This window comes from Chlorocebus sabaeus, chromosome 14 (assembly GCF_047675955.1).
Source record: "Chlorocebus sabaeus isolate Y175 chromosome 14, mChlSab1.0.hap1, whole genome shotgun sequence".
NCBI lineage: Eukaryota > Metazoa > Chordata > Mammalia > Primates > Cercopithecidae > Chlorocebus > Chlorocebus sabaeus.
The window spans coordinates 46,749,665-46,765,501 of NC_132917.1; the positions used below are offsets into that span (position 1 = coordinate 46,749,665).

General features: G+C 49.0%; 1 protein-coding gene and 1 long non-coding RNA gene across 9 annotated transcripts in view; both read left to right on the forward strand.

Moving 5' to 3' along the window:
• Positions 1-15,837, forward strand: part of TTC7A (tetratricopeptide repeat domain 7A) — a 157,175-nt gene that overhangs the window by 39,935 nt on the left and 101,403 nt on the right. The gene's annotated exons all lie outside the window — the stretch shown is intronic.
• On the forward strand, positions 3-14,887 carry LOC140713324 (uncharacterized). Its single transcript, XR_012095283.1, has 2 exons — positions 3-629; positions 1,660-14,887. It is a non-coding gene; the product is annotated as an uncharacterized lncRNA (long non-coding RNA).

The window sequence follows — 15,837 nt, forward strand, 5'->3', positions numbered from 1 at the left end:
GGAGCCGGGCGCTGCCGGCGCGGGCTGCTCGGTCGCGGGCTGTGCTAGCTCCCGTTCCCCAGTGACTGCACATGGCCTTCCCTTTGCCTGCCTCCTCTCTGCCTGTCCTCCTCCCTGTCCTGCTGCAGTGACCATGCCTGCTGCCCGGCATGCTGAGGTTTGCCTGACCCTGCGTGTGCTTGAGACCATGCACGTGGCTACCAGGGTGTGCACGATGTTGATCTGCCTGGGTTTGGGGGATTCGGTGGGTCTTCCCATGCAGAGTAGAGACCACACCCTTCGGGGGCTGAGGATGCTGGTCGTTGGTCCTGACTCCATCTGTAAGCATGAGGGTGGTGGCAGCAGGGGCCACAGAGTTCACAGAATGCTGATATTTATTCAGCCCCCTCCATGCCAGGTAGACCCTCGTTGAGTCCCCTCTGTAACCCTCTGAGGTGGTGTTCCCCTCATTCTGTGTCACGGATGAGGAGTTAAGGTTGGAAGAAGTGAGGTGATTCATGCCAGGTCTCACAGGAAGTGGCGGAGGCGGGATTTGAACCCAGGCAGCTGGAGCTTGTGATACTGTTGCTGAGAATCCTAGGATGAAAGGAATCAAGTGATCTAGGCCAACCCCTCATGTTACAGTTGAGGTAACTGTGGCTGACAAAAATGAAGCAGCTTGCCCAGGACATCAGTTAGCGTGTATTTGAACTGGAGTCCTGCGTCCCAGACAGCCACTCGATCTTGGGCTCCGTTTGATGCGGGGCTGCCTGCAGGAGCCAGACTGACCCACACTCAGCACTCCTGGCCAGACTATTAGGTCGTGGCTTGACTGGCCATTTTTCACAGGAATCTGCTCTGTGGTTCTGTTTGGTACTCTCTAGTGGGGTAGGGAGTCTGGGTCTTAGGCACACCTGACTGGAGGAGGAGGACAGGGCCTGTGTGTCACAGGGGGGCCTGAGCTTGCCAGACTGGGAGGCTCTCTGGGGGCCCCAGTGTGGAGCGATTCCAACAGGAAGCTGCTGTTCTTTTTAGGGGATTCAGAAACAGACCCTGGGTCTCTTCACCCCCACCCTCAAAAGACATAAAAACACATTCCCCTCACCCTCTTTCCCCATCAGAGTAGAGGGACTTGCACTGTGACCCTGTGAGGCGTCACTCACAAAGGCCCGGCCTTCCTCTGAAATGTGCACCCTTGTGTTACACCCAAAGATGCGTTCTGATTTCCGGGAAAGCTTTAGATGTCAACCCAGGAGCCTGAGTGAAGAGGCAGTTGCAGCAGTCTTGGGTTTTCATTAGCCAGAGTGCAGAGACATCACATGCATATTTGTGTATATAAGGTGTAGGGGAGTACATGACCTCCACCTCCTCCGAGGGGAAAAGAGTTATTGTCCATGTCACATCTGTTTAGAAACAATAGAAAAGCCACATGTTCCCCACTAAGGTAGAAAAATAAGACAACTTCATGGGAAGACCTGTTGTTTCCATGTCCAGGTGGTCTGTGCCCAGCACCAGCACTCCTGGTCCCCTAACATTTGAGTCACACATGTGCTCAGACTGACCAAGTCCAGCCAGGAGTACGAGACTGGATTTTAGGGCCTCTTGGTAACCTGGGAGGTGGGCTGGGCCCTGCTGGAGGCTCTGGAAGAAGAACCACCTCTTCCCTGGTCCTGCCTTCAGCTGCTCCTGGCTGCAGAGAAGTCGTCATGTTGACCTGTTACTCAGTAATGCCCTATCCTGTGGCCAGCTGCTCCCAAGTCACCTGTGGCCCTGGGCAGAGCCTCTCATGCCTGTCAGAATCCCCTGTTTGGTTCTTCATTTCTCAGGTACCAATTTCCTGAGCTCCTCTTGTATACCTGATGTTTGATGGCATTCCCAGAAATGTGGGGTGCAGACCCCTCCCTCTGGAAGCTGAGCCTCTGATATATGTCTCTGATGTATGTGTATGTAGGGGGATGGGGGGAGGTGGGATGATCATATGTGCACCACTCAGGAGCTTGCAGGGCCCCCCCAAACCCACTGAATCAGAATCTACCCCTTATAACGTTCCCAGGTGATGTACACACACATTACAGTTGGTGAGACACTGCCCTGGAACACTTGTTTAATAAATATTTGTTGACTGATTTTTTTGTTTGTTTGTTTTTTGAGACTGAGTCTCACTCTGTTGCCCATGCTGGAGTGCGGTGGCGCAATCTCGGCTCACTGCAAGCTCCACCTCCCGGGTTCACGCCATTCTCCTGCCTCAGCCTCCTGAGTAGCTGGGACTACAGCCCAGCTAAGTTTTTGTATTTTTTAGTAGAAACAGGGTTTCACCGTGATACCCAGGATGGTCTCAATCTCCTGACCTCGTGATCCTCCCGCCTCAGCCTCCCAAAGTGCTGGGATTACAGACGTGAGCCACCACGCCCAGCCTTGTTGACTGATTGTTAACCTTCATCTCTCCTCTGTAAATGGGAGGTGGTTGTTATGCCCATTTTGAGGATGAAGAAGTGGAGGAAGTTCATGCAGCCTGTAAGTAGCATTGGTGGCCAGATGGATGTCTCTAAAGCTTGTGTCCCACCTGTAACAGAGGAGCTGGGAGGCAGGAGGTGCTGGGAGGCAGATTACGGTTGCCTCTAAGACGGGTCACACAGATGAGGACTTTCTCCTCTCTGGACCTCCTTCAGCCCTGGTGAAGCCCTGCAGTCATTTTCTTGGCATTTGCTTTCCCAGGGCCGTTTATGGGTGTTTGTGGATGAGTTGTTCAGAAAATTTGCTTTTATATTTCAACCTAACATCAGTCATCTTGGTTTAGACTGGAAGCCCACCCCTCTCCTACCCCATTCCCCAGGACCTGCCATGGCCCTCTTGTAACTTCTGCCAGCCCACTGACCCCTGACCAACCATGTCAGATCAGGGGAAGGCCCTGGAAAGGAAATCCTCCCAGCCAACTCCAAGTGCAGGTGACAGATATATCTTCAGATGAAACAGCTCCATTACCATCCTTGTTTGTTTGGTGAAGAGGGAACATCATCCATTTACTCTGTATTAAAAATAATCAGGCCGGGCGCGGTGGCTTACGCCTGTAATCCCAGCACTTTGGGAGGCTGAGGTGGGCAGATCACGAGGTCAGGAGATCGAGACCATCTTGGCTAACACAGGTGAAACCTGATCTCTACTAAAAATACAAAAAATTAGCTGGGCGTGGTGGTGGGCGTCTGTAATCCCAGCCACTTGGGAGGCTGAGGCAGGAGAATGGCATGAACCTGGGAGACGGAGCTTGCAGTGAGCCGAGATCATGCCACTGCACTCCAGCCTGGGTGACAGAGTGAGAGTCTGTCTCAAAAAATTAAATTAAATTAAATTTAAATTAATAAAAATAATAAAAAGTAATCTAAGCTGGATGCGGTGGCTCATGCCTGTAATCCTAGCACTTTGGGAAGCCAAGGCGGGTGGATGACTTAAGGTTAGGAGTTCGAGACCAGCCTGGCCAACCTGGTGAAACCCTGTCTCTACTTAAAAAAAAAAAAAAAAGTACAAAAATTAGTTGGTCATGGTGGCATGCACCTATAATCCCAGCTACTTGGGAGGCTGGGACAGGAGAATTGCCTGAACCTGGGAGGCGGAGGTTGCAGTGAGCCGAGATGACACCAAGGCACTCCAGCCTGGGTGGATAGAATGATACTCCGTCTCAAAAAAACAAAAATAATCTAGAATGCTTTCAAGGCCCTTCTAGGATGGCCTGTCTTCAGTGCTGCCCACTCCCTTGGCAGAACCCTCTGCATTTGACCCCATGTGCTCATGGCTGTGAGCCCTGTCTTCCACTGAATTCCAAGCCTCTTGAGTACAGGTGTTCATTTCTTTTGTACCCTCAACCAGTCTCCCTCTCTCCTTTCCTGAAGCCCCACCTGTCAGCCTAATGAGGTCTGCTCCTGGTATCCAACATAATCTATGAAGTTCTTCCCTTCACTTCTTCTTGGGACATTGTGCTTGCCTTTTTTCTTCACTCTGCACATATAGCTGTGTCCTTACATTCTCCTCTGACACAGTTCAGGTGCATCCTGTGCCAGAAGCTTCCCTTAGTTGTTCAGCTTGCAGCATCGTCTCCCTCCTCCCAGCTCACTTGGACCTCAGCCCAGTATGCACGTCCATTCTCCCCAGTTAGGGGTCAGTATGTTCCTTCTGCCGAGCGTCTGACCTCTTGCAGTTGTATCCCCCAAGTCTCCTGGCCTGCCTCCCACAGGAGGAAGTAAAATTTGTCAGCAGTTGATTCAGCAAACACCTGCTGGGGATGCCAAGTTAGGGTCACTTCCCTTGAGGGAGTGGCAGGCGGGTGAGCAAAGCGTGCTCCTGGAGGGATGCAGCTCCAGGAGAAGCAGCTGTTTGGAAGACCCCAGAGTGGCTGGTCTGCTGCTCCTGCCATGGCTCGCTGGGGCAGTGTGGCAGACTTCCTGCCTGGCCGTGGTGTCTCGGCCATATGGCTGTCCCTAGTTTTGTCCTATGGGAAGCCCTGCCTTGACTCTTGGCCTTTTGGCCACCAGAAAGGGCCATTTGTGAAGAGCCCCCTCTGGGCCACTGCTTCTGGGCAGCCCAGGCCCTGATGGGAGTGGAACACTTGAGCCTACCTTATGGGTTGAACAGTGCAAGGACTTGTTTGCCAGGTTTGGGGTCTGTCTGCCTCTACAGCTCCCTAAAACTCTGTAGTAATAAGCCTTTGGGCAATTGGCATTGCATCATCTTCCTGTCTGAGAACCTAGAGCCAAAGATTGTGTTGACTCTAAGTCCATGGATCTAGATCCAGGCCTCGAGGGTCTGTCCCTCAGCAGCAGGCCTTGGGGCTCCTCTCAGGCACCCACCCCTGGCTCTCTAGCAGTGCAGTGAGAACTGCAGCGGGGGGTCCATGTGAGGTTTGCATGGGGAGGGATTCAGGCCTTTCCAGTCTTGTCTCCTAATAAAGTCTGGTCCCCCTGTCTCCTCTGGCGCTGCCTTCAGCAAGGACAGGGAATTTTCAGCTCCAGTTATCTGACTTCACTCTCAGCTGTCTTGCATTGTTTTATATAGACAAAACTTTCCTATTCAGAGGGGCTGCCAAGAGTGATGCTTGTAAGGCTTATTTTTATAGGGCTTAGCATAGGCTCCAAGAAGCATCTGGCATAGGCCAGTATCCTGAAGTGTTCTACCACATGCCCAGCGTCTCACCTCAAGACAAAATAGGCTGCATTCCAGCCGGTGGTGCTGCTGCTGTGTATCTGAAATTCCAGTTTCTTAGCTGGGAGATGGCAAAGTCCTCTCTGCCCCACCTGACCTCAGCCCAGCCAATTTTGTATTTCAGGAATTGTCCCCTCGGGCACCATGCCTCTGGGGATCAGTTTCTGTGTAACCAGACTTATGGTTGTAATGACAAACGTGCAACTACAACTAGCTGGAAAGTAGCAACAAAAAAGAGGAGGGACTGGATATTTATGGCCCCTTGTAACTAGAAAGTTGTTGGAGCAGCATGGCATCAGGCATAGCTGAATCTGGGGGCTCAGCGAGGTCTGTTGAGGTCTTCCTCAGCAGCTCCAGGAGTACATGGTTCTTGCAGCATGGCACCCACTACCTCAGAAGGAGAGAGTGCCTGGGGAAGCTTCTCATGGATGTGGCTTGGTCTCATGCCCACCCTGGAGCCAATCGTGGTGCCCAGCACCTAAGATACTGAGCTGGTACCAGGGGTGGGATTTCCCCCACCCGAATCCTGTGGACTGAGATGCAAGAATGATTCCTCAAAGGAAAACCAGGGTACGGTTACGAAAGTAGGTGAAAGGCATGGAGGCAGAGCACCAGAGTGCAGGCAGCAATGATTCACCTTGGGGTACACCGGTAGTGGAAGGGTCAGGCTGTGGACGTCGCTCTCTCTGACTCCAGCATTCGGGCTTGTTCGATTGAAGCACTCTTGCAGAGGCAGGTGAGATCCAGCTAGTTGTGGGGCCTTCACAGGTGAGCTGGGTGGTGAGCCTGAACTTGAGGATGAATCACCGACAGTTGAGTGGAAGAGGTGCCTTCCAGCGAGGGAAGGCCAAAGGGAAGCCCCAGGGGGAAAGAAGGGGAGGTGGCTTGTTTGGAGGTGCAGTGTAATCATAATTCTTGGAGCCAAGAGGAGGTGTGTGTGGGATGGATTGGGAATGAGCGTGAGGGCCAGGTGGGCTCCACAAGAGGGCCCAGAGCAGAGAGTCCACGGTAAGGCTCAGGGTGTCTCTCTTTACTGGGGTTCTAGAACTTTGGCTGCGGGTCACCACACCATGAGGTGCAGCACAGCCTGTTCTCCCTCAAATCAGGCTCACCTATGGGTCAGCACGCTGTCTGTGGTCAGCACGCTGTCTGGGGCAATCTTCTCCAGGGTCTGGAGCTGGGGAGTCTGGGCCCTAGACTAGGATGAAGACTTTGTGGATCCAAGGTAACGAATCACCCACTTTTTTGTTGGTCTGAGCTCCGAGGGTTATTCACTGGCTTTGATTGGCTTCCAGGATGTTTCGGGGCCTGTTCTTTGGACATCTCCAGCTTGAGCCGGTTCAGCCTCCCCAAGCTCCGGTGGGTCTCTTCCATTTCTCCAGCCCTAGCTCAGTGTGCCAATGGCGTGGAGAGTGACTCATATTTCTCCAGCCATTCATTCTACCTTGAGCCTGGCAGACTTTAGTCATTGGTGCCTAATTTAGGGTTCATTGTGGCTCCACAGATAGAGCGCAGGCCTCTTGAGAACCTGTCCTGCCCCCAGTGTCAGCCTGGCTGGCTTGTGTTCTCCTTTACCTCACACTCAGCACCAGGGAGGTCCTGGTGCCCTGACCCTAGTACACAGGAACTCTGCTTTGCAGTGACATGCTAGGTTGTGAAGCTGCTGTGCAAAGTCAAAAAAGGTGAAATGCCCTCAGCAGCTGGAAGGATTATGATCTGCAGATTCTCTTCTCCCAGCCCCTTGAAGGTGGGCTTCTTTTTTTACTCTTCTTTTTTGTCAGTGTAACCCCAAGCTATTCTGTTGTCACCTGGAGTTGTGTCTCTGATTACAACTTTTAAAAAAGAAAGAACACTACGCTGCTTCCAGGACAGGATATGATAGCATATTTGGTTTTTGTGTTTTTAGCCCTGGTATGGCGGGAATTCACTGTTGATTTTGGCTTCCCTCTCCAAGGGGTGTGGGCTGTGTGCCTCACACGGACAGGAGCTCAGTCCTTGTGGCACTGCTGTCCTGGCCCCAGGTGAGAGGCTGGCTTCCAGATGCCGAAGGAGGAGCAGGCTGCTAGGGGATCAGGCCTCATCCAGCCAGAGACCTGGATCTAGTTGACACTGGTGCTTTTAGCTGAGGGGTCTTGGAATTAATCTGTTTTTCCTCGATTCAAATTTTTTTTTTTTTTTTTAAGACAGTCTTGCTCTGTCACCCGGGCTGGAGTATAATGATACGATTTTGGCTCACTGCAACCTCTGCCTCTGGGCTTCAAACAATTCTCCTGCCTTGGCCTCCAGAATAGCTGGAATTACAGGCGCGTACCACCACACCCAGCTAATTTTTTGTATTTTTAGTAGAGATGGTGTTTTGCCATGTTAGCCAGGCTGGTCTTGAACTCCTGACCTCAAGTGATCCACCCACCTCAGCTTCCAAAAGTACTGGGATTACAGGCGTAAGCCACCAGATGCCCCGCCTAGATTTTTCATTTGTAACTCTGGAGAAGGGTTAAACCCCTACCTAAGAGGTTATTGTGAGCATCACTAGAAAATATTTTCTAAGTGCATACTTTTTTTTTTTTTTTTTCTTGAGATGGAGTCTCGCTGTGTTGCCCAGGCTGGAGTGCAATGGCACGATCTCAGCTCACTGCAACCTCCACCTCCTGGGTTCAAGCAATTCTGCTGCCTCAACTGGGATTACAGGCATGCGCCACCATGCCTGACTAATTTTGTATTTTTAGTAGAGATGTTGGTCAGGCTGTTCTCGAACTCTCGACCTCAGATAATCCTCCTACCTCAGCCTCCCAAAGTGTTGGGATTACAGACGTGAGCCACTGCGCCCGGCCAGCATACTTTCTATGCTTTATACTATTTCATCTAATTTAATGATCATGGCTACACTACGAGCTAGGCATTATTAGTAACTCCATTTTCTATTTGCAGAAACAGACTTAGCACTCTCTAAACATTTTGAGGTATATCTTTCCAGTCTTTTTTTCCCTATAGGCTTACATGTGCTTTTAAAATGTAAGTTCATACAGTCATGTTGTATAGTCTGCTTTTTAAAAAAGTTAGTATTTCATGAGTCGTTTTTCAGTACACCTCTATGTCACTGTAAGTAACCTCATAGCATTTCATTGTAATGTCCTATCATAATTTTGTGAAGTCCCGTCATTGGACCCGTATGCTAAATCTTTTTTTTTTTTTTTTTTTTTGCCCTTATAGACAATACTGAAATGGATATCCTTGAAGCTAAATTTTGCATACATCACTTTTTTTTTTTTTTTTTTTTTTTTTTGGTGGAGATGGGGTCTGTGTTGCCAGGGCTGGTCCTGAACTCCTGGGCTCAAGCAATTCTCCCACCTCACCCTCCCAAAGTGCTGGGGTTACAGGTGTGAATCACCGCCCCCTGCTTTTTCTTTTTTTTTTTTTTTTAAGATAAATTCCTAGAAAGTAGAATTACTGAATCATAGAGTATACATTTTTTGGAGACTTTGATACAGAAGCCAAATTGCCTGTTTTTTTGTTTTTTCTGTTAAAAAATTGTGTTGGCTGGGCAAGGTGGCTCCCGCCTATAATCCCAGCACTTTGGGAGGCCGAGGTGGGTGGATCACCTGAGGTCAGGAGTTGAAGACCAGCCTGGCCAACATGGTGAAACCCTGTCTCTACTAAAAATATAAAAATTAGCCAGGCGTGGTGGTATGTGCCTGTAATTCCAGCTACTCAGGAGGCTGAGACAGGAGAATTGCTTGAACCCAGGAGGTGAAGGTTGCAGTGAGCTGAGATTGAGCCACTGCACTCCAGCCTGGGTGGACAGAGCAAGATTCTGTCCCCAAAAACAAACAAACAAACAAACAAAAACAGTGTTAAATATACATACCATAGAATTGACCATCTTAACCACTTTTAAGTGTTCAGTTCGGTACTGAGACATTGTTGTGCAACCAATCTCCTGAACTCTTTAACATTTGCATTATTGTGCAACCAATCTCCAGAATTCTTTTACCTTGTGAAATCGAAATTCTATGCCCGTGAAACAGCAACGCCCCGTTCCCTCCTCCCCAACCCCTGGCAACCACTCTTCTATTTTCTGTTTTTATGAATTTGATTATGCAAGTACTTCATGTAAGAGGACTCATACAGTATTTGCCTTTTTGTGTCTGGCTTATTTCACTTAGTAAAATGTCCTCAAGGCTTATCCATATTGTAGCATGTGTCAGAATTTCCTTCCTTCTGAAGGCTGAATGATACTGTATTGTACGTATGTATATATGACATTTTGTTTATCCGTTCATCTGTCATTTTAACCATTGTGAATAATGCTGCTATGAATGCTAGTGGACTGATATCTCTTTGAGACCCTGCTTTCTATTCTTTTGGGTGTACACCTGGAAGTGGAATTGCTGGATCATATGGTAATCCTATTTTTAAATGTTCTAATTTTAACAGAGTGATCTGTGAGGGTTCTTTCCTACCTGGCCTTCCAGTTTTCCCCCGAAAACTGAGTGAATTGCATTTTTTCCCTTCTTCCCCTGGCTGCAGGGTACCCAAGTCTGGGATTCATCGTCCGTGGATGCTGCAGCTGTACCTGTGCCCTTTTGACAGGCTGGGTAGGTGGGAGGGAAGGGGTTCTGTTGCTGAGGAAGTTTTCTGTTTTCTACCTCTGCATCCAGGGCCCAAAGCTCCAGGGCTCCAAGGGTGGGGCTTCTTGGAAGGGTGGCTGCCTGGGATGTGATGAGTCATTCAGACTGAAGGAGCTGGGACCAGCCTGGTGTTGGGTCTGAGGCTGTGCCAGGATCAGCTTGGCTCCAAATTGAAAGTTCTGAGTTAATGAAAAAGCAAGTCCTCCTCTTGCAAGGGACCTCTCCTAGAGCTGGGTGTTGGCACAGAAAGGCCCTTGCTGGTGGGAATCACAAGGCAGTGCCTGCCCCGCAGGGCTGCGTTACAACCCTCCGATGCCTCAAGGACTGGGCACAGGGCAGCCTACCTTCATCCTGGATTGAGTGCTGCGGTCTGGCCGCTTGTGCAGAGGCACTCACGGGGCAGAGGGTAAAGCAACCCAAGCCTGGAGTCCCTGGGTGGCCTTCCAATCAGATGTTTGTGGGCAGGAAAATAGACCTTATCAACCAGGGGACACATACAAGGTTGCCTGCCCCTTTTTATGGGCAGAACTGGGTGACTGGACTGTGACCTTGCTTAGGAAAAGCCACTGCCAGCTCCAGAAGCTTTTTGGCCCTGTGTATGTTGGAAATTGCTTTACAGAGGACCACCTCAGTGAATGTACCCCTGTACTTTGAACTTTTATTTCTCTGAGTCATGACAGCTCCCTTCAAAAAGGCATTATCTCCATTATTTTTAGATAAATTTTCATGTAGTGAGATGTACAAATCTTAACTATATAATTTCATGAATTGGACCAGTATAAATATCCATGTGACCAGTACCGTAACAAAGATACGGAACATTTCTATCACCACAGAAAGTCGGCTTGGGCTCTTTTCTAATTGGTCTCCACCCCAGGCAACCACTGGTCTGTTTTTGCTTTTTTTTTTAAAGAGATAAAGTCTTGCTATGTTGCCCAGGCTGGTCTCAAACTTCTGGGCTCAATTGGTCCCCTGCCTCAGCTCCCCCAGTGCTAGGATTACAGACATGGGCCACCACTCCTGGCCTTATTTTCTACTGATGTAGATTAATTTGCTCTTTTGAATAAATGAAATCATACAGCATGTATTTTTTTAATGTCTGGTGTCTTTTGCACAATGTAATTTTTAAGTAATTCATTTGTGTTATGTGTATATGAGTTAAAAAAAGAAATCTGAGTAGTATTCCATTATATAACTATACCACAATTTGTTTATGAATTCTCCAAGAATTTTTTTTTTTTTTTGAGACGGAGTCTCGCTCTGTCACCCACACTGGAGTGCTATGGAGCAATCTCGGCTCACTGCAACCTCTGACTCCCTGGTTCAAGCAATTCTCCTGCCTCAGCCTCACAAGTAGCTGGGATTTACTGGCATGTGCCACCATGCCCAGCTAATTTTTGTATTTTTGGTAGAGATAGGGTTTCACTGTGCTGGCCAGGATGGTCTCGATCTCCTGACCTCGTGATCCGTCTGCCTCGGCCTCCCAAAGTGCTGGGATTACAGGCATGAGCCACCACACCTGGCCCAGGAAATATTTTTTAAGTGGAGAGGGAGGAACTCCTTTGGGCCGTACACTTGGCTATGTGAATACGCTCATTCATCTACGCATCCATCTGCATGCTTCCTAAACACCAGGCCCTGGCCATCACTGGGGTGCAGAGATAATCAGAAATGGGTAGAGAGGATGATGACAATGAAGGAAAAAGGCACATACATAGGAGATGCAGCCAAACTGTTCAAGTGATTTAGACACAGGGAGGCTTAACTCTATCTAGCAGAGTTTCAGAGAAGAGGTGGCTTTGCTTTGAGCTTTTTTTTTAAATTGAGATGGGGTCTTGTTCTGTCACCCAGCTGGAGTGCGGTGGCGTAATCTTGGCTCACTGCAGCCTCCGCCTCCCGGGCTCAAGCGATTCTCCCACCTCTGTCTTCTGAGTAGCTAGAGTCACAAGTGTGCACCACCAAGGCCAGCTAATTTTTTCTATTTTTGGGGAGACCGGGTTTCACCACGTTCTCAAACTCCTAAGCTCAGGCAGTTGCCTGCCTGGGCTTCCCAGTGTGCTGGGATTACAGATGTGGCCCACTTTGCCTGGCCTACTTTGAGCTTTCAAGGAGGATGGGATTTGAGGTTCTTGGAGAAGCATGGTGGGGAGGTCCCTGCTGAGAGTGGAAGGAACAAATGCCACACGGGGAAGGTGGAAGCCCCACAGACCATTTTTCCTGAATTCACAGCTTTGCAGTGGCCAGCCCTCTGGAGGCTTGGAACTGGCAGCTTGAACTTGACAGCAGCTGGCATCACCCATTCCAGTGCTGGACCCAGAGGTGTGGCAGGAGGGAGCCCAGTCTCAGCACATCTCTCTGGGGACCACAGGGCAGCCGTGTTGAAACAGATCCACTCTATGTCCCCTGGAATTGGCTGTGCCCTGCCACGTGCAGTTGGTCTCCTGGGCCAGGCCTCTCAACAGTTCATAGGTTCGCCCCACCTTCTTGCAGGGTGGATAGGCTGCATGTCTAGGGAGCAGGGGCTGGCCCAGCTCTGGCAGTGAGCAACGAGGCCTGCCTCCTTGATTCTTTCTCGGTTCCTCTTCCCCCTTTAGTCCTCTGGAATGAGGATCCTCCCTCTCCTGGTTGTGAGTCATTTAGCAGGAGGCACGTTGACACACAGTGACCCAGGCACCTGGGTCTTCGTGTTGAGCAAGGACCTTCATGTTCTGTGCCCGCCTTCCTCCAGGCCAAGGCACCCGAACTTTGGATCTGGTCACACCCCAGCCTGGCAAAGGACAAGGTCACTGAATCTGTGTGCATGGGAATGTGGCTAAGAAAAACAATAATTCCTTACCTTGTATTTGCAGAGCACTTTGTTTTCTGTCGGACATGACCAGGCTTGTGTTTTTTCATCCAGCCAGCAAATGCTTGTCCAGTACCTACTGTGTGCCAGGTGGTAGAAAAGTAAGCACGATTAGGTTGATGTCTTGAAGGGAGTCTACAGTCTGGGGAAACATATGAACAAATAAGTATAAGAAATGGTGAGTTAGGAATATGTATAGACTGGGGCTTAAAGGAGGAATGTTTGGTTATACCAGGGACTATCAGGAAGGGCTTTGTAGAGGAGGTAGCATTTACTAGATCAGAATGTGAACAGTAATTTTGGGTAGACTTGGTGGGGTGGATACATTCCAGGCAGGAGGAACAACTTGAGCGAGTCAAGAAGGCATCCTACAACCAAGCATTTGGGAGCAGGAGGTTGGGTGTGGATGTGGCAGGTAAGGCAAGAGATGAGGCTGGAGAACTGATACCAGGAGGGCCTGGTATGGAGCCTCCAGAGGTTGGACCTTACTCTTTAGCAGTATGGACCCCTGGAGAGTTTTAGAAGGATCCCCCTGGGGATTAAAGTGAGACTGGAGGCAGGGAGGCCAGTTAGGAGGCCAATATAGTCATCCACTCAAGACATAAAACATGATATAAAGTAGTAGGAAGAGAGGAAGGGAAGGTTTGAGGACTTGGTCATTACGTGGATGTTGGGGCTTATAGGGCAGGAAACAATTGAGGATTCTTCTATTATACATTCCTTCAGTAAGTTCGTCTTCACATGTAAAGTACCTAAAGTACCGTGTGGGCACAAAGATGAGACAGACATTGATTCTCCCCGTTGAGAAACAATAGTTGAGAAGGACAGCAGTCTCTAGTCAGGTCTATATTAGCTGCAAGTGACAAAAAAAGGGACAGCGGGAGGGAGGAAGGGAGAGAGGGAGGGAGGAAGAGAGAAGACATGGGAGGTATTTAATGGCGCTCATACACTGGAAAGTTCCAGCAGGTAGAGCTTCAGGCAAAGCTGGATCTAGGTACTCAGTCTCTTTAGGAATCCACTCGTCTCCATCATGTCTTACCTTTTCTTTGCATGGATTTCATTTTTTTTGTGACTAAGAGTTTATTCAGTATTTTTGCTGTCTTAAAAAAAAGTAACCTGATGCAAATAGAGTTGTTTTTCTGTACAGCATTAGTTTCTAGTATGGCTAACAATGCTATATCCCTTCTTTGTTTCTTACAGATTGTTTTTATTTTTTGAGCTTTTTGGTTTTGGCCTTGAAGCTTTTATTTAAAAAATTTTTAAATTGCAGCCAAAAAGCCCCATACAGCATAAAATTTACCATCTAAACCATTTTTAAATGTACACTTCAGTAGTGTTATTTATGTTCACATTTTGTAGACTTCATTTTAAGGCAGGTTTTCTCTAACATTTCTAAACTGATATCTGATACCAGCTTAACAACCCCAGTGGAAAGAGTGACAATTCTGAGACTGTTTTTTATTGGCCCAGTTTGGGCCATGTGCCCACACTTAGCTGATTGCTGTGGCGGTCATGATCATCTGAGATTGCAGGAGAGGTGGTCAAAAGGAGAGGAAGGTCCCATTTATTACTGATAAATGGGAAAGTGGTCGTCCCCTGCAGGCAGAGACCTAAGCATGGGTAACTTCTGCAGGGAGGAACTGTTGGGTTCCATGGGAAGCGTGCATGTAAAATGCTGCATAACTTGAGCACCTACTGTGTGAGGTGCTGTGCAAGGGTTGTGGTTGTCCAAAAAGGTTCATATTTGCCCCCATGGAGCTTTCAGCTAGTTGGGGAGAGAAGAGCTGGCCAGAGATTACCAAAATACAGTGTAGAAAATGGTGAGCACCAGGAGAGTGGATGTTTTTCTTCTAACAACTGCAAGTGTAACCAAGTAACCCCATCTTCAGGCCAGAATTCATTGTTGCCCAGGTGGTATTGGGTCCAGATAGTATTATGGTAAAAGATCCTCTTTTTCCTAGTCATGGGCTTACAACTGTATGCTTTTCAATTAACCAAAATGCACCCCAAGGGGCTCTTTGAGGGGCCAGAGACCTTGTTGCCAATGTCCAATCCTATTCCCTCTTTAAATCCAAGGCCCAGGAACAGAATGGAGCCCCTGAAAATGAGGCTTGTGGAACAGCAAAGTGAAGGGAAGGGGAGAAACTTGTCCTTGCATTTTACGGAGGAGATAAGAGTATGAAATTTCTGGCTGGCTTTTGCAGCACAGCCAGGTTCTCCAAGAGTGGCATAACAGAGAGAATGGGAAGAGAGAGGAAAAAGTAGAGTGACAGAAGAGGAGCTTGAGAGCCTTCCAGCCACCACACGGTGCAGGGATACCCTTGCTACCCTCATTTATCCCCGGTCAGGGAGGGCCTCAGTGCCCGGTGCGGCGGAGGAGCGATCCCTCCCACTGCCGCAGGTCACCGGTTGAGGTGAACGGTTTCCACCCGGAGGGAGCTCAGGAAAGAAAGAAATCAGCCGGTACACAGTCATTACATTCACACAAACAAACGGCGTGCTTCCAAACAAAATCCCCGTCTGAGTAGAGGGACTCCAGGGCCTGAGTGGAGTTCTGAACCCCCTGCCTCAGCTGGAGATAACCTTGACAGGCAGCTGAGTCCCTATAGTGCCACAGATGGAAATGCTCAAAATGCCCAAATGATGCCAGTAGCGGCCAAGTCTTCACAGAGTGAAGTCCCAGGGACACCCAGAAGAGACAGAAAAACATCAGGTAGAGTCTAGCTTGCTCACGCAGTTTCAGGGTTGCTGGCTTCTTCAGAGGTCACTTTCTTTGTACCAGTGAAGCATTGGAGGCAGCAGATGTCATGCCAGGGGGTGAAAGGGAGGTTCCCCAAAACAAGAACATTTTGGCAGCTGCTGAGAAATCCCCTTAACATTTCTATTCTAGAGTCCAGTAGCCAGGAGCAGCTGGCGCTCCCAGGCATCCCCCACCTTGCCTGATAGTGAAACCAGGCTGATAGGCTCAGTCATCCGAAGTGTGCTGCAGTCCTCATAGGGGCCACCAAAATTGTAACTGAAATGCAGTTCAGTCACTCGCCACTTGCAGAGTCCAATTAACAAGAGTGAGGTCTGGAATAAAGAAAGTCACTTTATTCCAAAGCTTAGCTTAGGGGAAGAGGTACAGGCTCCTGCCTTAAAAGATAACCACTTCACTTCCTGGGCAAAAAGCCGGGGCTTTTAAAGGGGGACTTG